The sequence below is a fragment of the Heliangelus exortis genome, chromosome 8 (assembly GCF_036169615.1).
Source record: "Heliangelus exortis chromosome 8, bHelExo1.hap1, whole genome shotgun sequence".
NCBI lineage: Eukaryota > Metazoa > Chordata > Aves > Apodiformes > Trochilidae > Heliangelus > Heliangelus exortis.
The window spans coordinates 224,562-238,864 of NC_092429.1; positions in this window are offsets into that span (position 1 = coordinate 224,562).

The window sequence follows — 14,303 nt, forward strand, 5'->3', positions numbered from 1 at the left end:
GCGATCAGACTGTCTGGATGAAAGCTCTGCATGTTTGAATTAAGTATTGCGTTCCTGAAATGGCTGTGAACACTCCGTAAATCAGCAGACTTTTTAAGTGTCTGTGCTCATTGTGTCACACTGTTGTTCAGTGAGGGAGAGTGCCAGGGACAGAAGAAATTAAAGCAGTGATCACATTATGTAGAAGAGCTTTTGCAAATATTTTTCAGAGAATCTGAATCAGAGAATATTCACAACCTTGGGGTAACATTGCACCTCTTTTCACTGCTGTGGTCTGGTAAGCAGGGTGTGTGGGGTGGTGCCCACTCCCATCATCTGCTGCAAATACCATTCACTGAGAATTCGCAGCAGAACCTTTGAAATGTGCTTGTTTTGCTTGAAATTTATTAGGGATTTCAAAGTAGTGTATTTCACTTTTTAAGAGCTCAGCTGCAGACATATTCAGCAAACTTTTCCAAAGTAGTACTAAGCTTGGTCAAGCTCAGGAGCCAAGGAGGTGTACCACCACTTCTGACACTTCCGTGCTTCTGCCTCTCCAAGCACTACCTGTTGCTGAAAATCGTGGCTGTTACACAGGGATCTTGGTTGCTGGATGATGAAGGTAGGGACACTTCTTCACATGTTGCAGGGAGTACCTGGCCACATGCTGAGCTGTGGGACTTTCTGCTGGTGTACCAGCCTTGACGGATAGTTCTTTGCAATGCAAATTAAAGGGCCGATTAACTGTTTCTAGATGTAAGCTTTTAAAACTTTCCCAGGCGATTTGTGACTTTGCATGTTGATTCAGTGTTCAGCATGTGTATTAAAACAAAAATGTTAAAAACCAAGCATATTTGGGACCACTGAGCTGGAGCTGTTTAGTTAACGCAGTGGGTAAATTGGGATGGGAGCTCATGAAAAAAGGTGATTCATTCATACCAGATCTGAAAACCATAGCAAGCCTCCAGAAATGAGACCTCAGTTTGCTACCCACAGGTTACAATTGCCGAAGTGTTTGCATGTGTCTACAAGTAGAGAATCAGGATTTACATTTTTGTGACTGGCACATACAAAGTGCTACTGTGATTCTCTGAAATAAAATACATTTATTTTGAAAGCACAGAAGCTGCAGGTGTTCAGTGTAGCATTTTAAGGAGGAATAAGGGTTCTTATTCCTCTTCGTGTTTATCATTTCTACACTGAGATGGCTACATTAACTCTTGACTGACACACACATAACTAAGTGGGAAAATTTTACTTTGTGCCACAGCGATATTGTTCTAGATGAGAATGAAGTACCCAGACAGTGTGTGTCTGCACGGACATCTACTTTCGTTGAGTTTAGTGCCTGAAAGCAGAGCAGCACTTCTGGGCAGGGAACGAGATAGGAGAAATGTCATCCAAGTTTAACCTGACTCCCTTGGTCTAATCTGTTCACCCAGAAGGCACACTGGTCAGAATTTAAAATACATCTTTGATCTGTGAGCACATTGCAGCTTTTGGAAAAAGCAGTGTGCTGTGGTACCTTGGCTTCAGCTGTTGGGGATCTGCATCCAGTCCTAGCCCACATGCGGCCAGCAGCACCCCCTGGCTATTTTGTCTCTGCTTTAGAAGGGCAGCAAGGAAGTGTTTCACTGAGTATATATGAAAAAAGAGAAAGAGAGGAAAAAAAGTAGAGAAAAAACCAGAAGAGATTGATTACTGAAGCAGCACATTAAAAAGGATGATCTAAAATTCACTGGTTGCACGTACTGGAATAGTCTTGTTCACCTCACTGCTTTTGAAAGAACTGCCTGTCCCTTTTGAAGGGCCCAAGAGACCTTGTACTCTCTATGTGATATTCTCAATATGCTTTGTGCTCCACCACCAAAGTCTGACAGAAGGTTATTTTTTTTTTTTTTTTTACTGGTAATCCGATGTTCGTTGCTTCAGTTTGGGATTGCAAGAAGAGGAGAGAGGCAGAAAATCACTGGAGACTTTAAAGGGAACTGCTTGTTTTAATCTGTGCAAACAAACATTCAAAAAGGAGTCAGCTCTGGCTGATTACCTGGAAAAAGCTTCACATAAAGCAGCACTTCACTGTCTGCTATGTTGCCATTCCTTAATACCTTCTGAATGTTGGTGCTTGAGCAGGAGAGAAGTTATTTATCTAACTCGGGGAGAGAGAGAGACTAATAGGATGGGAGAAAACTTAGAATTCAATGGAGCACTCACTTGCCATCAGGGTTGTTCAGACTGTAACATTGACGTTATTCTGCTGCTCTGGTATAAATACTCAAATATTAGATCCTCAGCAACCAGCCAGAGGCAGGTTTACAAAACAAAGAAGCTTAGCACTGCCCAAAACTGCAGACTTCATATTGCTTGCTCTTACCCACTGAAAGACTCCAAGGACATTAAGCCCGGGTGGGCTGGAGGTCCTGGTTTTGGAAAGCAGAAAGGTAACTCCCCAAAAGCTTGCCTGCCTTGTGCCTGCACTGTCCTCATGGTCTGGTTTTGCCTCCTACATGGCTGCCAGCAGAGTGGAAGACGTGGCCTCTCTCTGTCTTGTTCTGCTTTTTAAACACATCTACTTTGCTCTGGTGTTTCAGGAACCTGCATTTTCTTGTAAGACAAAAGCATTTATAGTTCAGAAATGGAAATCACACTTATCCTGTCTTTGCTGCATTCCACCTATTCTACCTGCAGTTTGTGGAAGTGTTTTTTGGGGGAGATTTTCATAGTGATCATGCCCCAAGTTCTCATGGAGGAAGAGGCCAGGACATAGGATGATGCTTTATGTCTTAATGTCAGTGTTAACTGGGACATACAGGATACCACAGCAAGTTTCTCAGACAGCTACATCTCTGCAGAGGGATGAGAGGAAGACATATGGATTCTATTCAGCACTAGAAGGGCTGTATGACTAGATTATATATACAAGAAGAATGGAGTCTGACCAGACTGCTATTACATCTAAAGACCAAATGAGATGCTGTTACAATGAAGGACCCCTTCCTATAATGAATGAACAATGAAAGCAGGTTTAGAATCATGACTGGTGCAGCAGATACATGAAATGATCAAATGTGCAGTGCCTGTCTAACCACAAATAAATCTTCTGGAACAGGCAGAGTCACTAGGTAGGACCCGTCCCTGTAGTAATGTGGTGACCAGTCTGGGCTATGACAATGCTTCTTGGGAGCTGGAGTAAACTTAGAGAACACAGGTATGACTGCCAAACTGGCAGACAAGGCATCCTCCTCTCTGTCTGCTGCAGTGCATCTTCAAGATGTCACTGGCCACAGCACCTCTCATTTTGTCACAGGAGATCAGGCAGGCAGCTCCTTCTGCCTCACTTTCAGAGAACAGTATACACTGGCAACAGAAACTTCATTATTTTGCAGATCAGTTGAGATGAGGTTCTCCTACAAAGTGCATTAATTAGGGTTTGCATCAGTCTTTAGCGACGTGCACATTAAAATGATCAAGGAGATGCTGTTAATCTTGGTCCAGTTGAGAGAAGAGCTTTCACCTTTTCTAGGATCATCTAAAGCACCATCCCTCTACACCAAGAGCCCATGGGCCATATTGGTGCAGGATTTGTCTGCTCAAGACCCTCTTTCTGTTGTTTTAGATGTGAGGTAATATCCAGTCAAAAGCAGAAGGTGGTGGACTTGATGCCAAAGTGCTTTAGAGACCAGGCTCAGGAGGAAACAGAATGAGACCAGCTCTGTGATATCAAGTGATGCTTTAAATGTTCTGTCATACATATGTATGCTTCCTTCCTCTTAAATTCCCAAATCAGAACTGTTATTTTAGCGAAGCATTGGCAGGCTAATGGACCCAGTTAAGGGGTGCAATACCTTCCTCTGCAAATGGGATACTGGAGGAAGGGGTTAAGGTTATATGCATACAGTTGGCAGTACTAATAAACAGTCCTGGGCATGGCTTGTGCAGACACACAAGCACCTAAGAGGTGGTTCCATAGCTTTTCACTGTGCAGTGCTCTGCCCTGTGGTTTCAGCAGCTGTGCCTCTGTGCTTTGTGGAAGAGCACAACAACCTGCGATCTGCACCAGAAAGAAAGCAATTCAGACCCTCCCACCTCTAGCTGCACCCTGCCCAGGGATGAGGACCAGGAAGTCTCTTGTCTCAAGTGGGCTTTTGGTGATGGTAGGTTTAACACAATGTCCAGTTCCAGAGTTCTCCCGTCACATGGATTCAATTTGCTGCGTTTTCAGGTAGTTTGTATTCCTCTTAATTTTGTCTCTCACTGCAAAGCAAGGCCACCTTAGGCAAATGGTTTAGTTCATAATAATGTGTTACTTACACTCTTGGATGTGAAAGCTACTTGCATATTTAGTGATGACAAGAGTAGACATTCTGTGTATTAAAAAAAAAACAAATTGCAGCACTGTTCACATAACAATCCTGTGATCCTTACTCTGTCAAAGTGCCCACTGCCTTCAGGCTGAATAACGACTGCAAGATTGCAAGTCCTCTCTGCAGATTTTAGGTTTCTTGTGGAGGTATGCATGTACACAGATGAAACACGTTTCTCTGCAAATGAATGGTATGTTGCTAGTTAGATACTCTAAGTGAAAGATTATAATTTATAAATACAGGTAAATGCTTCAAAGTGGAGCAGTGCAGGTATAGGACTTCTAATTTTGTAGTGAAGTTTATTATTTCAGCCTTTAATTCTGAAATAGTTTTTTTTTTCTTTTGCATTTCTGGTGATCTCAGATTCTAAAAAAAAAAAAGTCTCATTAACAAAATTAAACCACTGTTGAATGTTGATCTCATAGTTTATCGGACAATATTAGTTTTAAAAACTGAGAAAAAATAGGTGGAAATGTAATGTTTTGTTTTACTGGAAATGCTTTCTTCTTTATTTTAAAACTAACATTCCTGAAAAGTGACCTATTTTGCCCCACACTCTGACAAGCTGGTGTTTCCTGAAGTAGATATGTCCATCTGAAAATTTCTGGCTGGTGCTGGTGTAAAGTCACAGATGATTTTTTTTCCAGGTGAGGCCAAATTTCTTTAATCACTGTGAAGTTTCACGCGGGAGTCTGTCTCTGAACATGGGTTGGGTCCAGCTGTGTTGTGGAGGAAGGGGTGGGATGGCTTTACTGGAGCAGGAGAGAAGCTGTGGTCCATTTGCTGTCCCCAGTAAGTTGCTGCCTGGGCAGAGAGCTGAGTGCCAGCCAAGCTGCCACTGCCATGACAAAGGGAGACAGGCATTTCCAAAGTTTTATCTTATCTTTTCAAGTAAACAAATCATTGAACACTGTGGTGTGTGTGGTTTATCAGGGCCAAAGGGGCTGGTGGCTGCAGGACCAGTGATGCCACCAGTTCCCTGGGGGGCACAGGCTGCTCATCCAGTGGGCAGCCCCATGCTATGGTGTTTCTTCCTGCCCATGGCACAGGGGACTTGGTACAGACCTGCAGGTTTGTGCAGGAGGGGACAGTTGGGTGCTAAATCTGTGTATGCTAAATCTGTATGTGCCTTGGAGGCCTTGTGTGGATAACTTTATCTCTGGCAAAAGGTGCTGCCTCTTAGTGAAGATTTGTTGAGTATCCCACCATTGCCCATAGAGTACTTGGAAGGGGTCAGCTTCAGGGCTTTTTTGGTCTTGATCCAAAGCCAATGGAAATACCTGCACTATGTTTAACAACCCCTGGAACAAGCACTTATGGAAATGTGATATTTAGTGGCTTGTACCATACAAGAGTGTCAACGAAGGACAGTTGTTCAAATGCCTCCAGATTACTGACTCTTGAGCATAAATCAGCCACGGTCTTTTGCTTTTGAGAAGTTTTTTTTGGGATGTTTTTTTTGGAAGGACACATGAGTTTCAGCTTGAAAGTGAGAAGTTAGGCTTTAAAACTAAAATATACCAAAAAGGGAAACTCTGGGAACTTTCAATCAGCATGCCATGAGAGATGTTCCCCCACTCAGACAAACAGCCTGTGGTCCTCCTTCCTGCAGAGCCAGAGCCCCTCACCACATTCCCCTCAGACCTTAATGAGTTTAGTCTGCAGGATTTCCTCTTCCAGTGACATTATCAGAAGAAATTACCCTGTACCATTACCTGTGGTCAATGAAGGTTGACAGGCCACCCCCTGCTCCCCTCTCCCAGGCTGCATGCAACTCCCTGAGACAGGAAAGTATTGTCTGGACTTGACCCTTTGAAGTTCCCCTCACCTCCACCTACCAGCCCTCTGTGGTGCCCTGTCCCCTGCCCTTGGAGGCTGCAGATGGGTTAGGGTTAACCCTGGTTATTGCAGCTGGTGCCATGGGTGCACCTGGGGAGCCTGTGGGGGATCCCCATGGGGGGTTCCTGGCACCCTCCTGCCCAGCCCTGGGTGGTGGGGAGGGGGTGGGTCTGCAAAGTGGGAATGCTGAAGGGATGCAGTGAAGCTATTTGTCAGGAGATGTTTAATGTAAAGTAATAAAAACACGATGGAAAAGAACGGTCACTCCAGTGGTAATGAATTAACATCTTAGCAAAGTGCCAGACTGGGGGTCTCATGATCCCCCACCCATATAGGGGGGCTGGGGCTGGCCCCCATCCCTCTGTCTGCCTTCAGGGCTGGTGCGTTGGTCTGGACCCTGGACTCATACTGAGTGTCCTGTCAAAGGGGGATGAGCTGTGTATTCTGTCTTAGTATTTGTAACTGTTCAGTATCTCCTAAACTTTCCCACCAAATCAAACACCACCCCTCTTTAGGGAGTGGCTTTCCAGTGATTATGAAAAGGAAATTGTGTGGCATCTGGGTACACAGAACTACAACAAAACATCACTTTGTTAGTGAGTTTTTTCCTTTCCCTCTGATTTTACTTTTAGACATTAATTGCATGACTGCATTGTTCATCTTGAAAATTTGGGGAGGGTGTACCTCAGGGGTGTGTTCTCTGTGTAGGACTCTGCTGGCTTCACTTTACATCTCGGTTGTGTCTGAAGCCAGGCATTGTTTAGCCTGTGTTATGTGACTCAGAATGGTTTTGGTTTACATCCAGTTTATCATTCTGTATCTCCTACAGAATTACTATACACAGGAGTTCAGACCTCTGACTGTACAACTAGACAAAGAAATACAATTCTGTGTATGAGCTCCATGGGCAGTGTAAATGTCACAGTCTTGATCACAAATGCCTGCCTGCCAAAAAATGGGGAAGCCTTTTTGCAAGATAGAGTGTCTCAATTTCTGTCTGATAATGTTGGGTAACAAAAGGTGATGTCCTGTGGCATCAGCCCTCAAAAGATGAAGCAAGGTTCAGGAAAACGTTCTCCTTTCATGCCTTGTGGCTTCAGTTTTGGGTTTACAGAGACTGCAGGGGGGTCTCCCAGGAAGAAGATAACATTGTCCTGTTTGGTGGGTGCTTCTGTTTGGAATCCCTTCAGTGGATTGAATTGCTGATGCTGATGCTGATTCTACAGCTTTTTGGGGCTTCATTAACCCAGTTACTTGATTCACAGCTTGGAGAATTAGTATGTTTTTCTGTAACAGGAGGCCTTCATGTAAAGCTTGATCTTGGTGTAATTCTCAGTCCATTTGGTAATTTTATTGGGCCTCAAAGTACTCTGTGGCAGGAGGAAAGTCCATGTAAAACTCACAGCTTCATCTGGTAGTGATTTGTCTTTTACCATGTTTTGGGCTTGCTGCCAGCTCAGCTGTTGCTGAATGAGAGGAAGACAGGGGAATAAAATTATTATCAGGAAAAGGCTTAGAAATGTTGCAAATGAAATAAACGAAGAATAGCTTAAAACTAAGATGTGGATATATATAATCAATCACAGAAGTCATGGGGGCAGGCAGCAAGGGAGTTCAGGTTTCCCCTAGACTACAGTTCTTTTCACACTGAGAACACTTCAGCATTATCCTTCAAATATATGTGATCAAGTGGACCACCAAGAAAAAATTTCCTGTCAACCTTTAGAACTGTACCTATCTCTATTTTGTGGATCTTTATATGGGGTATCTGTTATTACAGAATCACAGAGTCATCTGGGTTGGAAAGGACCTCTAAGATCATCAAGTCCAACCCTTGATCCACTCCCCCCGTGGTTCCCAGCCCATGGCACTGAGTGCCACATTCAGCCTCCTCTTAAAAACCTCCAGGGATGGAGAATCCACCACCTCCCTGGGCAGCCCATTCCAGTGCCTGATCACCCTCTCTGGAAAGAATTTTTTCCTAATATACAACCTAACCCTCCTCTGGCAGAGCTGAAGCCCATGCCCTCTTGTCTGACTGATGGAGCAGAGCCTGACCCCCCCCTGGCTCCTTTCAGGGAGTTGTAGAGAGTGATGAGGTCTCCCCTGAGCCTCGTCTTCTCCAGCCTGAACACCCCCAGCTCCCTCAGCCCTTCCTCACAGGACTTGTGCTGGATCCCTTCACAGCCTCCTTGCTCTTCTCTGGACCTGCTCCAGCACCTCAATCTCCTTCCTGAGCTGAGGGGCCCAGAACTGGACACAGGACTCAAGCTGTGGCCTCCCCAGGGCTGAGCACAGGGGCAGAATCCCTTCCCTGGACCTGCTGGCCACGCTGTTCCTGAGCCAGCCCAGGATGCCATTGGCCTTCTTGGCCACCTGGGCACACTGCTGTGTTGTTAAGAAGTCTGTTATCATCACACATTTGCTGTTAAAGGTCAAGGAATTAGGCAAACAGGCAAGAAGGGGCAATCTCTGACCCAAAGAGGATATGAGGACAGTGTGGCTGGAAGGAGATTCTCTCTGTGGAAGGAACATTCAGCAGGTACTGGTCTGGTTTCATGAATCTGGTGCTGTGTGGAAGGTACCTGGTGGCTTCAGAAGTAGCTTGTGTGGTCCTGGGAACCAACCGGTGCCTCTTGCCTTCTGAATGGGTAGAAGGATATTTTGAAATGGCCTGCCTAAACCAATAACTATTTTGAAAAATAGTCCTGACTTTTAGTTGATGGAATTTCTGGTTTAAAGTGCTAAGCGCTACAGGTTAAAAATTTGTGTTCTCTACATCAGCTTTCAATTATAATATTGAGTTTGTGTAAAGAGAGGTTTTTTTTTATGCTTCCACTACTGGGTTTTGGCTTAACCCAAATTTAAGTGGAATTTGTGACTTCATATTGTGAAAAAATAAAAGGTCAAAAGATAAGAGTGATTCAACAAATACTTTATCCAAATATCTGGCACTTGTAGGTCCTGTAAATTGTTTTGGAGACAGTCTCAAAGCTCTGTCAGCAGCCAGCTGTGGAAGGAATTTCCATAACTTTTAGTATGTTTGCTTAATATTTATTATCTAGTATTAATATTTTTTCCTCTCAGGTATGTGAGGTAAGTCAATAAAATTCAAGAGGCAGAAACAGATGTGTAGAGAGATTAATGACCTGCCTAAGGTTCTAGAGGATCCAGGTCTGCTAGCATGCTGCTGTCCCAACAGCTCATCATGCTGTGGACACACACTGGGTCTGGGGGATGCTGGCTCACTATCTGTGGACAGTGACCCTGAATTCTGGACATGCAGGACAGGGATGGCAGTGCAAGGAAGGGTCCATGCCAAGCACTGGCTCAGGAAGGCAGAGGGATGGCCAGGGGGACATCCTTTCAGTTGCTCCTCTGGGCTGGGGGGACAGGAAGGCTGGGGGAGAAGCAGGTCCTCTTGTTCAACCTGGTACAGTAGTCAGGGGTGAGTGATGAAGTGTGGGCCTGCAGCAAGAGCAGTAGCACTGTAATCCTACTGCCTGGTACCCAGTGAGCAGATGTGGGCCTCTTACAGGCATTTTACATTTTGGTAGATGGAAGCAGCAGCTATTCAGGTAAATTTGTGCTTCTCCAGGCTCCAGCTCTGGTTATGATGTGTCAGTTTTCTCAGTCCAGATATCCTCTCCACTAATAAACATGCAAGGGCTGTGTTTGCTCTTCTTTATCCACTGTCTTTACCATGGTTAGCCTTCCGAGGGTTACTGCTCCTCCTTTACTCTCCCTTCCAAATCCACTCTTCCTCTTCCTGCCTTTAATTTTTCTCCTGCTTTGAGATGCATATTGCCTTAGCTGCTTTTCCCCTGCTGTGCTAAATTGGTCCTTGAGGAAGGCAATGCCTTCCATCATCACAGATCAGTGCTGATTTTCCCTTAGAAAGGAAAGGCTGCTGTCAGGGGGGTCCTGGCCTTGATGATAGGCAGTTTGATGTCTGCTATGGTTATAGTCTTCAAATACATGAGCAAGAGTAGTTTTCTTGTCTTGTGGTCTCTTTATTCTTTCTTGAAGGTGCACTGGTACACTGAGAATAAGGCACTTGAATTGAGCTGGCAGTGGCTGCTTTGTGGTACCAGCACGTGGGAATTCAGCTCAGCCTTACTCGGAGGGCAGAATTCTGCTGCTCTGGGAGTGAAATGTACCCTGCCCCACCAGCTCTCCTCTCCACCCAAAGCCTTAGCTGATGTTGAATATTTGTATGCTTCTAGTGGTGGTGAGCAGGAAGGCTGTATCTATTTGATATATAACTAAAGCAGCTATAAAATAGTGAGCCCAATGGTGGGCTAAGATCAAGGAAATGTTCTGCTTTATTCCAGCTTTTGAGACTGACTTCTTTGTAGTACTGTGTACAGTGCTACCTACAGACCTAACTGTGGAAGTGTTCATGTGATCTGAAACCTGCAGAGACAGCATAAAATATTAGAAATGTCTGTTTATTGTGCTTGAAGTTTTAGCTAGTAAAGGACATGATCCACTTAGAAATGGAGACCAGGAAAGGAAGACTGCTGAGGCGCTAAATAGTCATAGGAAGCTGATGATGAAAATTTAGAAATAGATTTGTATTCCATATCTGTGGAACAGTAACGTATGGTTTTTGATATTTGGGAAGTGAGAATGGGTGTGTTAGCAACACCTGTTGTCCTCACAAATCCACAACACAGCATGGTACAAGCTACTGTGGAGAGAATTAACTCTAGCTCACCCAAAACCAGTCCAGTGATGTGTCACAGCTGAAAGTTAAAAGGGAGAGTTAATGGGAAGTCAAAATGCCAGAATCAAAAAAAATCTGCAGAGATCTGATAAAAAAGATGAGTTGCACCTTGCTGAGAGACTAAAGTGCTCTCGATTTGCAACCACTGGTTCCCTCCAATAGGGCCTGGGTGGTTAGAAGCTCATACACAGTTGCCAAGGAGAAGGTGCTCTGCTGGTTACTGTTGTTTTGTGTAGACTGCAGAGGTTCATACAGCAGCTTTGCTGGAAAAGTTGAGAAGCGGAGGTAAATGACATGAGAGCTTCATCTGCTGCCATCCTTGGGGACATTCAAACATGAGCTACTTTCAAAGTGTCCCTGCTTTCAGTAAAGGTTGCCATATCACCTTAAAGATTTCCTTCAACAAAAATTATTTTATAATTTGTGATAAGAGAAATGTAAAAAAAAGTTTGGCTTATTCATTTATCCTTCCTTACAACTTAATTTCTGTGAGAATACCCTATTTTAATTAACTGCCTGGGAAGATTTCTGATTATCTAATGATATGCTTATGACTAATTCATGCTTGCTCCAGATGAGTGAATCAAAATCCAAGGTAGCCAGCTATGAGCTATGCACCCAATCTGAAAATTATTTTAATTTATTTTCTTATTCTGAACTGCAGGATCTGTCTAGTATTTTTGCCTTCTGAAAAACAATGAGAATGCTATTTCTAAGCCTACTTTAGTAGAATAATAGTAACGTGCTTTGGAAACAGGAAAAACAAAAAGAAAGTATTTACATTTCTAGACAAAATATCTATCCAAGCAGGTAATCGCTCTGAGAAAGACAGAGAGAATGTGTCAGGGCTGGTAGCAGCCTGAGCAGTAAGAATGGCAGGGAAGGGTAACAAATGATGGTTGGACGTGATCTTTTCCAATCATGATATTTCTGTGAACTGCAACTCTGATGTCTCCAAACTGAAATAATATAGCATGGTTTTCAGTGCATAGTTATTAGAATAAGTGCAAGTTCAATGCACTTCAGGGAGGACTTTCTGGGCACAGAAGATTTTTTTTCACACTAATGAACAGTGTCATTACTATTTTCACAGTATGGCAGAACAGCTCTGGTTGGGACGGGGCCCTGAGGTGTCCCAGTGCAACCCTGCTGCTCCAGCAGAGCCAGCTACACCAGCCTGGCCAGGACCATGTCCAGCTGGGTCTTGAGTATCTCCTCAGATGGAGAGTGCACAGCCTCTCTGGGAAATGTCTGCCAGTGTTTGACCACCCTCACAGTGAAAAGTGTTTCCTGACATTCAGATGGAGCTTGTGCCCACTGCCTCTTGTTCAGTTGGTGGGCTGCCCTCCCATCGGGACCCCCTGAACCCACTCTTCTCTAGATGAAAGAGTCCCAGCTCTTTCCAACTCTCCTCATTTTCCAGTCTAGGAAACCAGTTCCCCAGTGCAGAAGATTTTGGAGGTGTTTAAAAGCAATGTAGATGCAGTGCTTATGGGCAGGGTTTGGCACTGGCCTCAGCAGAGTTCCGTTTGTGGTTGGACTCAATGATCTTAAAGGCCTTGCCTTTAAGAAAATATTAAAAGAAAATACCAAAATACTAAAATATTTAAGTCCTTGCCATTAAAATCTTGCCTCAGGTTTCTAAGTTTTACCTGCAAGTCTGATAGTCGTGGGTGAGGTCTTTCAGACTGGACCCAAGACTGTGATCCAGCTGGTTTTCTAGTGCAGTGAGCTGGAAGGGGAGAGGGCTGAGATCAATCAGTGCAAGGAGTGTCTGTGGGCATGTGGACACGGTCTTCATGCATAAAACCAGTTGTGAATTAAAACTGATTAGGAAAAAAAAGAGAGACAAAAATGAGACTCCTTCTGATGACAGGATCAACTTCTATTAAACGATCTGCAGTTTCGAGTTTGCTGCCTTAAGAGGCAAAAAGCAATCTTGATTTAAAACAAACAAATATATCTCCCTTTTTTCCTGTTTGCTTATGCCACTATTCCCACTATGTAATCTGATCATAAAGGAAAGCATGCTGCTAAACTTTCTGAAGCCTTCATCTAGCATCTGCATGAAGAACTTTAAAAGAAATAATACAAACAAGTTGAATGTATGTAAGGAGTCTTGGAAGATTATATGACAGATAAGGAAAATGCTTAGGATTTTCTTTTGCTATGTGCAGTGCCTTTGCAACCTCCTCACAACATTATTCCCTGCATGAGGGCCCCCTAATTATTTCATCATGCAGCAGGAAATTCTGGTAGGTCATATATAAACAGCCTAAGGCAGAGACCTCTTCATCAGATAGAGCGTGACATCTGACATCTGTGCAGCCCGCCGTTCGCATGCCACAGTCAGCCCGGCAGCCCAGCACCGGCTCAGACGCTGCCACTGGGAGCAGGGGCTCACGGCTGATGGCAAAGGTCTGCCCTGAGCCAAAGCTAAAACTGCACCATCCCGACCCTTTCCAGGGGCCGAGCAGCTCCTGGCATGGCTGCACCAAAGGCACCAGCCTCCAGCATAGTCAGCTGAGAGCCTGAGATGCTGAGATGAGGAAGGAGAAGACAACTAAAAACCAGATGGGACCAACAGGGTACATCTCTTTGTCAGAAGGGATATATGGCTGCTTAGTTTTTCCTCTTGGTGTACTTATTTTTATGGTTCCTCAACAAAAAGGAAGATTATTTTTCCTAAAATCAGTAACAGTCAGTGGTGTTTCCCTTGGTATAGAAAATGGCTTCTTAGGAAAATTGTTGGAAGTAGCCATCGGGGGAGGACTTTTAGAGGTGTTGGGAAAGCGCAGTCACGCTGTCCTTTGGTGTTTCTGGCCTGAAATTCCATGTCTCCATATCCCCCTTCCTATGCCAGCTTCCCCAGGCCATACTATGTGCTCAGGAGAGCTGCAACAGTGGCTTCTGACTTGTTTTACACAACTTCTAAAGCAAAATTCTGTTCTACTTAGAGCTTCCTCTGCTCTGTTTTGCAGCCTGGGACCTAGACATTTAGCTGGAAGCAAAGTAATTTTTGTTTTTCTTTAATCCACAAACAAAATGAGTATCCACGAAGCTAAGGCAATATTATTTGTTGCCTTAAAATTTACAAAGTAAATAGATTATTCCTGCCTTTAATTATTACTGATCAGTGGCCACAGAAGAGGAAAAAAGCCATTCTCAAAGATGTTTTATTCACTTTTTAGTGCAAAGAGGAGCTAGTATTTCCCCAGCAAGATTCAGAAATCGGAAGATGTTGCTGTTAGATCCACTGTAATCTACACTGCTGAATACTGAACACTCCCTTACTTTAGGCAGTCACCTTGTCATCTTCTGTCTTTCAAAACATTTCACAAAGCTTTGTGAGTTTTATTTTTAGAAACCACACTGGAGTTGTTTTTATGATT